Below are 12,038 nucleotides of genomic sequence, written 5' to 3' on the forward strand. Positions count from 1 at the left end.
TTGGTGGCTGGAGTCATTCCCCTCTCCCGCCGGGCACTGGCCAACTTTTGATGCTTGACAGGTGGGGGACTGTCCGTGCTGTGGCTCCTTGCCACGCTGGCTGCCCTGTTGCCTGGTGCACTCCAGAATCCGGTGACTACTGGCACCACTGGTCCCATAGATGTTTTGGCTGAGGTGCTAGGTTGGGACCTGGAAAGTCGACCCTAGGAGACTGACGGGGTGGGGGAGGTGAGGGAAAGAGGTCAAGGGTGGACAGGAAAAGTTTCTTGGGAACACTGGGATGGATAGCTGGAGGGGGTTTGGGAGTGGAGGAAGAGGTTGTGGTTGTCGGAAGTGTTCGTTTGGTGACTTTGGGTGAAGGTGCATGCGCTGGAGGCTGTCGTGAGGTGGATGGCTGTTGGGTGGGTGTGTGCCTGCATTTGTGTATCTTGGGAGGGGGTGTCACAGACACACTGGGAGAGGACACAGGGGACTTGTGAATGGTAGTGGGGGTGGTGACTGTACGTCAGCGGGGTGGTGGTGGTGTGTGTGCTGGTGAAGGAAGTAGTGGCTGTAGATGTAGTGCATGCAGGTGTGAGTGTAGACGAGACTGGGAGGAAGGAGGGAGATGAGGAGGAGGGGGACACAGTGGAGGCAGTGGATGTTGGTGTGTCTCCATGTGTGTGATGCTTGCGTGAGTGCCTGTGGGATGTGTGGTGCTTATGTTTGCCAGAGCTTCCCTTGTGTGTTGACATGTGTGCATGCTGGTCTGATGGTGTGCTTGGGTAGGCTGAGGTACAGGGGTGTGGGTCTGGGTAGAGGTAGTTGGAGGGGGGAGCCTAGAGACAGGAACAATAGCTGCCATCAGTGCTGAGCCCAGAGTCTGAAAAGCTCGCTGAAGGGCTGCCTGACCAGAATGAATGCCCTCCATGAATTCATTTGTTTGTTGCAACTGCCTCTCTACACCCTGGATGGCATTCAAAATGGTAGACTGCCCAACACTGAGGGACCTGAGGAGTTCAATGGCCTCCTCACTGAGGACAGCAGGGGTGACTGGGGCAGGGCCTGAGGTGCCTGGGGCTAAGGTGAAGCCCACCCTCCTGGGTGAGCGGGCATGGGGCAAAGGCTGAGGGGCTGCTGGTAGGGCGGTGCTGGTAGGGGGGGTGGCGGCTGTACCTTTAGATGCGGGGGGCACAGATGTGGCCGCCACCACAAGGGAGCTCCCATCAGAGGACGAGTCCGTATCACTGGTCTCAGCTCCTGTCCCCGCCGTGGAGCTCCCCTCGCCCTTCGTCCCACTGGTGAATTCCGAGTCCGTAGTCTCGCCCACCAGGGCCATTTGGGATGCACCTCCCTCCTGCTCCGGTGCCACTGCTCCTCCGCCTGATGATGCTAATGCACACAAGAACAGGGAGACGACAGAAAGGGGGGGGGGCAACAGAAGAAAGACATGTTGAGTGCATGCATTTCCGCTACCGTTGACGTACACAACAGACACAGAAGCCCCCTGCACTATGCCGCACACTTGGGGTCCACTGTTAAATCCCTGGGACATGGCCTACAAGGCTATGTCCAACATCTGCACACATGGATGTCACAGGAGCATGACTAGGCGTAGTTGGCACTGTACACAGGTGCACAGGGTCTGCCAGAAGAAGGAGACCTAACTAGCACACTTGCTCTGGCCTAGGGAAACCCACAGCACACCTCCCCCACCCAGACACCTCCACTGCGCGCTGAATCAGCTGAATGGGAGTGTACTCACACCCTTGTGGCTGCTGTGATGCCCTCAAGCGCCCACCCAACTCCGGGTACGCCACCGCCAGGATCCTGAACATCAGGGGGGTTATGATGCGATGGGCACCCCTCCCACGTTGGGAGGCCATCCCCAGCTGGACCTCCGCCGTCTTCTTGCTCCAGCGGCGAATGTCCTCCCATTTCTTACGGCAGTGGGTGCTCCGTCTGTGATAGACCCCCAGGGTCCGGACATCCTTGGCGATGGCACGTCAAACATCCTTCTTCTGGTGGGCGCTGACCTACATGAATTGTACAGGGGAAAAAGAAAAGTTATTACCAACTGCACTGTCACAGTCATTGGCCCCCATCCCTACCCTTGCCACGTGGCACATGCACTCACCGTCGTTTCATGCACGCCTCAATCTCCCCCCCCATCTTTCATCCACCCCACTCCACGCACGCATAGCTCCCAGTGTACTTACCTGTTTGTCTGGAGGACCGTAGAGTAGCGTGTACTGGGGGAGGACCCCATCCATGAGTTTCTCCATCTCCTCCGATGTGAAGGCAGGGGCCCTTTCCCCAGACGCACGAGCCATTGTCTCTTCCAGACTGAGGTCACATCAGCACTTGCAGTGTAGGTCCTCTCCTGTCAAAGATCAGATATCGAGTGATTGAACAGATAGAAAATGGCGCTCACGTCCGTGGCGGTGCGTACCGTCACTGCCGGCGTACATCGTCATTGGCTCATGGGACCCATAGGGTCCAATGTTAACCAATGCAGAATTGCGCCGCGGTCTTCGACCGCCTACCACAACGGTGTACAACGCCAGCGCAGTTACCTCACATCCCATTGTCCCACTTTACAGGTCAGACAGCCGCCATTTCAGGGGCCCACATGGCTTAATTTTTAACTGTGTCACACATACCTAGGCCTTGCCTCAACACTCATACATGCAAATTTCGAATTATGATTCATGTTCTGTGTAAGCTGCGAGTACGTACCTCTGAGTTGGTTGACTCTGTGCTCGCTGTTGTCCTTCATAGGCACCGTCCGCTGGGACATGTGAGGAGATGGCGGAATCCTCCGGTGTACAGACTGCTGGTGGACCTGTCGACAATGGAGGAAAGACGTGATCATCACCTACAGGCTTGATCGTGCCACAATCCTGGAACTGTGTGCCCAGTTGGAGCCAGACCTGATGTCAGCTATCCGCCATCCCACAGGAATCCCCCCTCTAGTGCAGGTGCTGTCAATACTCCATTTCCTTGCAAGTGGGTCATTTCAAACAACAGTGGCCATAGCATCAGGGATGTCCCAGCCTATGTTTTCCAACGTGTTGTCCAGAGTGTTGTCTGCCTTGCTGAAACACATGCAGAGCTACATCGTTTTCCCTCAGGTAGAGGATTTGCCTGCACTGAAAGGTGATTTCTATGCCCTGGGACATATCCCCAACATCATAGGTGCCGTTGATGGGACACATGTGGCTTTGGTACCCCCCCCACAGGAGTGAACAGGTGTACAGAAACCAGAAGAGTTACCATTCCATGAATGTGCAGATGGTGTGTTTGGCCGACCAGTACATCTCCCATGTGAATGCCAAATTCCCTGGCTCAGTGCATGACACTTACATCCTGCAGAATAGCAGCATCCCTTATGTGATGGGCAACTCCAGTGGCATCGTGTGTGGCTATTAGGTGAGCACCTGGAAGCAAGTCACTGGGAATGTTTGTGTGGGTCTGGGGATATCCCTACAGGTTAGTGTGTGTCTAACAGTTGTCCCTCGCCATTTGCAGGTGACTCTGGTTACCCCAACCTGTCATGGCTACTGACCCCAGTGAGGAATCCCAGGACAAGAGCAGAGGAACGCTAGAATGAGGCCCATGGGCGAACTCGGCGGATTATAGAGCGGACCTTTGGCCTCCTGAAGGCCAGGTTCAGGTGCCTCCATATGACAGGTGGATCCCTATTCTACTCACCAAAGAAGGTGTGCCAGATCATCGTGGCCTGTTGTATGCTTCAAAACCTAGGTTTGCGACGACAGGTGCCTTTTCTGCAGGAGGATGGTCCAGATGGAGGTGTTGTGGCAGCTCTGGAGCCTGTGGACAGTGAAGACGATGAAGCAGAAGAAGAGGACATCGACAACAGGAACTCTGTGATCCTGCAATACTTCCAGTGAGAAACAGGTAAGAATACAAACCTGCCTACTACATGTACTTTAATACTACTACCTCTCTACTGTCTGTCGTTTTCACCCAGTGTTTGGTCACTGAGTTGTCACTTTCCCTTACGATTTCACAGATGGGGGTCCCACTGTGTGACATCTGCTTTGTTTCCTCATGGACTAAAGCTGTGTGACATAGGTATGTTGACATTACAATTGAAAGAGCATTTTGACACTGTAATTGCTAATACACTTATTTGAAATCACAGACAGACTCCAGATTGTTTTGTGCTTTAAGGGTGTTTATTCGAGTGCTCAATATTGGAGGGTGCTGTAAAATAGTGAGAGGTGATGGTGGAGGAATGTCCATGGCAGAGTCCAGTCTATTAGTCTCACAGGTGCATTGCCCAAATGGGCATAGGAAGTGGAGCTGGGGCAGTTTGAGGATGGACAGGGTGACAAGGTGGGACAGAAGGATGACAATCAGGGTGGTCTAATTTCTTGGCGGGGGTCTTGGCATTGTTCTCTGTCTTTGTCCTGGATCTCAGGGACCGTTTGTGGGGTGGTTCTCCCTCTGCAGGGGGTGGAGTGCTGGTGTCATGGTCCTGTGGCAGTGCCTCCTGTCCAGTAGTGCCGGCGGAGGTGGTGTGCAGTTCATCGTCCAGGCTAGTGTCAGGGGTCCCTTGGTGTGCCACAGTGTCCCTCCTGGTGTTGAGGACTTCCTTCAGCACCCCTACAATGGTGCCCAGGGTGGAATTGATGGATCTGAGTTCCTCCCTGAAGCCCAAATACTGTTCCTCCTGCAGCCACTGGGTCTCCTGAAACTTGGCCAGTACCATTGCCATCTTCTCCTGGGAATGGTGGTAGGCTCCCATGATGTTGGAGAGGGCCTCGTGGAGAGTGGGTTCCCTGGACCTGTCCTCCCCCTATCGCACAGCAGCCCTCCCAGTTCCCCTGTGTTCCTGGGCCTCTGTCCCCTGGACCGTGTGCCCACTGCCACTGCCCCAGGTCCCTGTTGTTGTTGGGGTGGTGGGTTAGTCTGGGTTCCCTGTAGTGGTGGACACACTGCTGATTGACGTGTCCTGGGGACAGAGGTATGGGCCCGCTGGGTGGGTGCTGTTCTGTGCTGGTGTTTCCAGAGGGGGGAGGCTCTGTGGTGGCCTGTGCCAGTGTGAGGGGAACCGACTGTCCCGAGGTCCCAGATGAGCCGGGCTGGTCATCTAGATCCAGTTGGACAGAGCTGCTGTCATCACTGTGGGCCTCTTCTGTTGGTGGTGTGGACATGTGTGGACCCTCCTGACCGGTGACGTTGGGTAGGGGTCCTGCAGGGGTATAAAAGGATGTATTGCATCTGTGTGTGCCATGGTGTGCAATGGGTGGGTGACCGTGTACCCCAGGGCTTGCATTCCTGTGTGGGACCTTGTGTGATGGTGTTTTAGGGGACTGTATGGGTATGTGCAGGGGCCATGCGTTGGTGATGGGTGTCCATGCTTTGTTGTTGCATGCAGGGCTTGGGTTTGGGATGTGTGGTTTGTGATATTGGGACATTTGTGAGGAGTTGGAGTGATGGGGGTGAGGGCGAGGGTGGGGGTATGTGATAGCATGCAGATAGGGTGGGGGATGTAATAGTTAAGAATTGACTTACCAGAGTCCATTCCTCCATCTACTCCTGCGAGGCCCTCAGGATGCAGAATCGCCAAGACTTGCTCCTCCCATGTTGTTAGTTGTGGGGGAGGAGGTGGGGGTCCGCCGCCAGTCCGCTGAACTTCAAGGTGGTGTCTTGAAACCACGGAACGCATCTTCCCCCGTAGGTCATTCCACCTCTTCCTGATGTCATCCCTATTTCTTGGGTGCTGTCCCACTGCGTTAACCCTGTCCACTATACTTCGCCATAGCTCCATCTTCCTAGCTATGGAGGTGTGCTGCACCTGTAATCCAAATAGCTGTGGCTCTACAAGGATGATTTCCTCCACCATGACCCTGAGCTCCTCCTCAGAGAACCTGGGGTGTCTTTGCCGTGCCATGGGGTGGTGTGGGTGATGTGTGAAGTGATAAGTGGGGTGATATTTAGTGGTGTGTTGTGTGAGGTGCCTGGAAGTTATGTGGGTGATGGTATTGTGTGCCTGTGGATGCTTGGTAGTAGTTTGTAGTGTCTCTCTCTGGCCTTCTTTCGGTATTTTGGTCGTAGGGGTTTATGGGTGATGTGGGTGTGTGTTTTATATTGTATTGGGTGTGTGGGAGTGGTGTGTGTATGTGTATCAGGTGTGTGTATTTTGAATTGTCCAATGTGGTGGTGTTTTGTAAATGTGTGTGTATTTTGAGAGTGGCGGTGTGTACTGCCAATGGAATACCGCGGTTGAAAGACTGCCGCTTGGATTCGTGTGTCATGATAGTGTGGGCGTATTTCTGTTGGCATGACGGTGGAGATTTTGTTTTCGCCAGTTTATCACTAACCTTTGGTGTGGTGGACTTCTGTGGGTGTCTCAATTTTGGCGGATTCCGAGCAGTGGGTCGTAATTGCTGTGGCGGAATTCCGCGGCAGCGGCGGTGTGTTGGCCGTCTTGTTGCATTTATAAATATAAATATATTATATATTATATATTTTTCTAAACACTGTGTGGTGTATTTTTGTGGTGTTCTACTGTGTTATTGCATGATTTATTACACAAATAATTTACACATTCTTTTCTAAATTAAGCCTGACTGCTCAGTGCCATGCTGCCAGAGGGTGGGCACAGGATAATTCGGATTGTGTGGACTTACCCTGGCAAGAGTGAGGGTCATTGCTTGGACAGGGGATAACCTGACTGCCAACCAAAGACCCCATTTCTAACAAAAACTATTTCTATCTCATATGAAGGAAGGGCATAGGGTAAGGGCCCTTAACATCGTTTATGTGATTAATTTTATACAGTTGGACAACATTTCAGGGGCGAACATGTTCTTGTTATGACTAACCAATCCCCAGCACAGATTTTACATAACAAGGCTAAGGCTTAATTTAATCCATCATCTGTTAGCCTTCCCAGTGGTTGGGACCAGAATATCCACCTGTTCTTGTTGCCCATGCAAAAACACCTCAATCCAATCCATGGTACATTTTATGCTTTTCTGCAAATTGTATTCTGTATGTCGGGATCGTTTTCTTTGCTGTATTTTTAAACAAATGCGTTTTTCAACACATAAAGACAGTTTTAGGTATTTGCAATCTCCTGCCTTGCCGGAAACCTGTTATGCTGTTGTGAGCTTTATTGGATCCACCATAAAATTACAGAAGTTCTATGGTAATGATATCTGATTTTTACGACTGTTTCATTTTTACATGTATGTTCTATCGCCCAACTAAATGCATACTGCAATTTATGTAGACGGAACAGGAATCTATTTTATTGTGAGTGGATTTTTCCAAATGTGTCCTTTTAATGTCTAATTTTGTTTTATTCTTACATGTATGTGCCATCGTCCAACTCAATGCACATTGCACCTTATGTTGATGGAATTGGAATGTTTTTATTGTTATTCAATTTTGCTAAAATTGTGTTTTTTTATCTTGATTATACTGGTCTTGAGGTAACATGTTGGGAAGGCTTTTTGCTATTTTGGACAATTATATAGAGGAAATGGCTGTAATAGCTTATATTATCCGCTTTTTTTGCACACTTTTGTTTTTAATGGTGTTTTTATTGTACTTTTATGGTCTAAATTCAGACCAAATAAAGATATATGACAATGATGATGATGATGAGGGATGGGAGTGTGAGTCCCCCTCCCTGAGCCTAATAGAGGTACATGGGACCCAAAGGTGGGAAGGGATTAAGTCTGGGGGGGCATGTGATCCCCTCCTCAAACCTTCATGAGGCCCAGGCAAACCTATCACCCGGGGCCGATAGTTTTATAATGGGTAGAGGGGAGTTTGGCCACACTCCACAAGTCTCAAAGAGGTCCCGAGACCATATTCTCCGGGGGTCTCAGTGTTTATGGTTTTTTTTTAGGAGGTTGGAGTCCATGGAGCATCCTCAATTACAGAATCTCAGAGACCCTATCCCCTGGGACACAGTGTTTCCCTGCCCTTAAGAGTGCAGGCAGGGATTAAAGAGCTATTCCCTGACTGCACTCTCCCTGGCAGGGACCATTGAAGAATTCTACACCTATGTGGGTGGGATCAAAATAATGGATTCCCGTGGGGCCAAAAGGATCTTGGGGCTCCCTTCACATTACCAAGTGGTGAAGATATTGTGGGTGCTCCAGAAGGGCACCGGGGCACCCAACAATAGTGTAATGGGCCGGCACCCGCCAGGGGATCCAGCAGTCTATGTGTCATTGGGTAAAGGCTGTGCGCAGTGGGTGGTGGGCTGCTGGCAGGGTTTGAATGTAGGGCCTGGGCTCATCCACTGGCCAACCTCATGCCACTGACGGCAGAAGGCCGTTAATGACCGAGAGGGTGGCTTTATGTGAGGTAATAAACTTTTACATTGCGTTGAGAAAAAAACTAGAAATTCACCTAAAAACCAAAAGGTTAAAGTGACGATATAGTTAAGAATTCTAATAGTATCTTACTCTACATTAAAAAAGCTGCACAAAGTAAGAGTAATGTTAAAGTAAGGTTGTAGTTAGATGAAAATGTGAGTTAAACATACAGGGGCTCATGCCCACACAAACTGATGCCTAGCACCAACACAGGCAACCTTGGGCCATGGTGCAAGGGTGGCTGCTTTTCAGTGACACCTTCTGGCACATAAACAATCATTAATAGTGTTTCCGCTTTCAATGTGTGCTGCAGAATGCAGCACACATTGAAAGAGGAAAAATTTGGCATTTTAACGCCACCCTGAGGTGGCATAGGAATCTGACACATTCCCAGCCTTGGAAATCTGAGGATCCATAAGATTCCATGGGTGTTGCTTGGGAAAAACCACAGCAACACCCATTGAATGCCCCTTTCAGACACAGTTATGCGTGAACAAGTTTTTTTTTTACAGTGATGGTCTCCTCTGTGTAGTCATAGTTGGGACCTAGTTACCATAGGAAAAACCAAGCAAGGCAGAAGTTTAACTTGTATTGTGCCACCACTCAATAGCTGTCCTCATTTACCAGCCTAACTGGTCTTTCACCCACAGCAAAGGTTGCCAGATAAATGTATACCAATTAAGGTACTTTCTCTTTTCTTAGCAAAAGCAAAAGCACTTGATGGACCCTGATATCTTAATAGCTCATTGATGTATACTCCACTCAACCTCACTGAATAAGTATTAGACTGCTCAACTTCCCTTACCTCAGGATTAAGTGCTAGATTGGTGTAGTTGTTGCTATGTATTTGGCTTTAGTAAGGTAAATCTCCTGGACAGCAGTGATAAAATGTACTTTTTATCAACATATTATTACAATTTTAGCCAGATAACTCTTGCCTGCCATGGACACTCTTGTAAAAGCTCCAGCGCATATTATGCTTTTTTCATTCTAGTTTGTCTTTCCTGTGTGGGACAGGAAGGCAATGACCCTTTTGTGTGTCCTGCAGCATGTTTGGTTTGATCATAGCCCTGCAGCAGATGTGACTCTAAACATTACAATATCCCGGAGGCTGCTTGCTTTGGCATTGTGAAGTGGTGAACTTTTAAGCTGTTTTTCTCATATGCCAAGTCACATTTTCAAGTTGTTCTGGATGTTTCAATAAGGAGTAGCATAGCTGTATTGTTTATTTTGCCTTATTTCTTCCTGCTGTCCTGTGGTAAAAAATTAGAGAGGCACCTTGTTTCTAGTCCACTTTGGGGGAATGGGGAGAGGAGTTCATGTGTATTTCAAGTGAACTTGCTGTGCCAGTAGGCTTGTATTTAAAACTACATGGAACTGGTTGAGATGGTGAACCAAATGAGGTGGAAGTAAACATCTTTGCTAAGCCAGCCTGCAATGATATCCATGTACTTCAAAAGTGCCCTATTATTTCTCTCCAGTAGGGCTATTGAGGCACTGCAAAATCCTGCCCTTTCTTTTACATGTCACGCTGTAGTATGGTAGTTGAAGCAAAAGGTGTGGAGAAAGAACTGCTATTCACACTCCTGTGTTGAATTTTGCAGTATCTTTATTAGGCAATCCACAACAGCCATCAGCACCCTAACAGGTCTAGAGCCAGCCTCAAACTGCCAACCCACTAGGCTCTAGAACCCAAGGCACTGATGTAACACAGAACACAGAGAACTTAAAGATACAGTGAGCTTAAAGGCAATAGTGCTAATAAATAAAACAAGAAAATGTTAGTCAGATAGTGGATGAATCAGGGGTATGTTACATCAAAGAGAAGTCCATTAAACAGAGAAAGTCTCAATCTCAATTTGCAAAATCTTGTTACCGTTGTGGTTCTCACAATCACATAGGCAACAATCATACCTGTCCTGCTCTGGGGAAAAGATGTTTGAAATGTCAAAAAATTGGTCATTTCCAATCAGACTGTGGACAATCAGGCTATAGTTCTAATTCCGGGACCAAGGTGAAAGTCAGCAATGTTTATACTCAGGACTTAGGGGAAATGGCCCATTGTTCTAGCAAACTGTTTAATATAATTCTCACTGTAGGTCTCCAGAGTAATGATAAAGGGGACTGTGTTAAACAATTCAAGGGGCCAATGTGTGAAGCAATCGTAGATTCTAAGAAAATATTAGTCATGGCTGATTCTGGCGCTGCAGTTATTATTTTGGCAGACAAGACTTTCTTCCATTTGTGGCCAGAAATTAAAGTTTTGGAAAGTGCTGATATTGCACCCAGGGCATTTGGGGATCAAGATATTGATTTATTGGGTTTCTTTTGTGCTCCTTTAGTAATTTTGGGAAGATCTGTCGTTACTAAAATTTATGTGGCAGTTAAAGGGAGGAACATAGTGGGGTGGAAGGATTTGGCATGTTTGGGCATTGTGCTATGATCAGGACAAGAGAATCCCATAATTCTAGGTGAAAGACCACACAACGAGGAAAGAAATGCAGTTTTACATGTGATACCCAATAACACAGTTCCAGAACACTTCACACATAAATTTCCTGAGATTTTTGCTGATAAAGTCGGGACGGTCAAGGGTTTTGAACACACCATTAGACTCAAAGAAGGAGCTATTCCAGTCTCACATAAAGTCAGACCAGCCCCTTTGACTTTCAGAGACCAACTGAAAGTGTTGCCTGATAAGTTGGTTTCAGATAATATCATCACTCCCACAAGTTCTTCAGAGTGGGTTTCTCCAATCGTTATCACCAAAAAGAAGAATGGGGACCTTAGGCTATGTGTAGATTTTAGATCACTTAATAAGAACATCCTAGTGGATTGTCATCCACTTCCACATATCCAAGAGTTGACCCCTTCTGACGAGCCCACCTTGTCCGGCTATGGGCCCTGGGGGGAGCGCTAGCACTCCCCCTGATGGCCGAGCACCCCCCTCCCCTGGGCAGAGATGGAAGGGGAATCGCTTCCCCTTCCACCCCCACCCCCCCATCACCCCGCTGTGGCGTCTGATGATGTCAGTGTGCTTTCGCGCGCTGACCTCAACAGAGGCCTTCACCCCGGTGCTGGAAGCTCAGCTTCCAGTGGCGATCGAAGGAGAAATGCAATAGCATTTCTCCTCGATCATGTTGAGGGGCGGAGAGGCATGAAAGGAGAGGAAAGGCCTTTCCTCTCCTTTCATGTCTCTCTGAGCATTTCTGCTGCCTGATCGCAATGCCATTGGGCAGCAGAAATGCCACTAGACACCAGGGATTTTTTTTTTTTTTGTTATTTGAAATAAGGGGAGCGGCCCCTTGGGCAAGGGCCCCTCCTTGGGGGCAATTTATTTTTTGGCTATTTCTGCCCCCCCCGGGGGCAGATCGGCCTAATATTATGAAAAAAAACCTGAAAAGTTTAAAAAGCCAACAGTCAATGATTTGGTACATTCTTACTTAGGCCGTCATTATGACATTGGTGGTGAGTGATAATGTGTCAGAAATACCGCCAACAGGCCAGCTGTAATTAGCTCCAAATTATGACCATGGCAGTGAGAACTCCCATGGACAGCCAATGTACCACACCATCGATGACATTAACACCACTAGACACCAGGGAAAATTTTATATTTATTGTTTTTTTGTTTTCTTTATGTTTGGGGAGCGACCCCTGGGCAAGGGTCGCTCCGGGGGGGGGGGGGGGGAC

The sequence above is a fragment of the Pleurodeles waltl genome, chromosome 3_1, assembly GCF_031143425.1.
Source record: "Pleurodeles waltl isolate 20211129_DDA chromosome 3_1, aPleWal1.hap1.20221129, whole genome shotgun sequence".
NCBI classification, from domain to species: Eukaryota; Metazoa; Chordata; class Amphibia; order Caudata; family Salamandridae; genus Pleurodeles; species Pleurodeles waltl.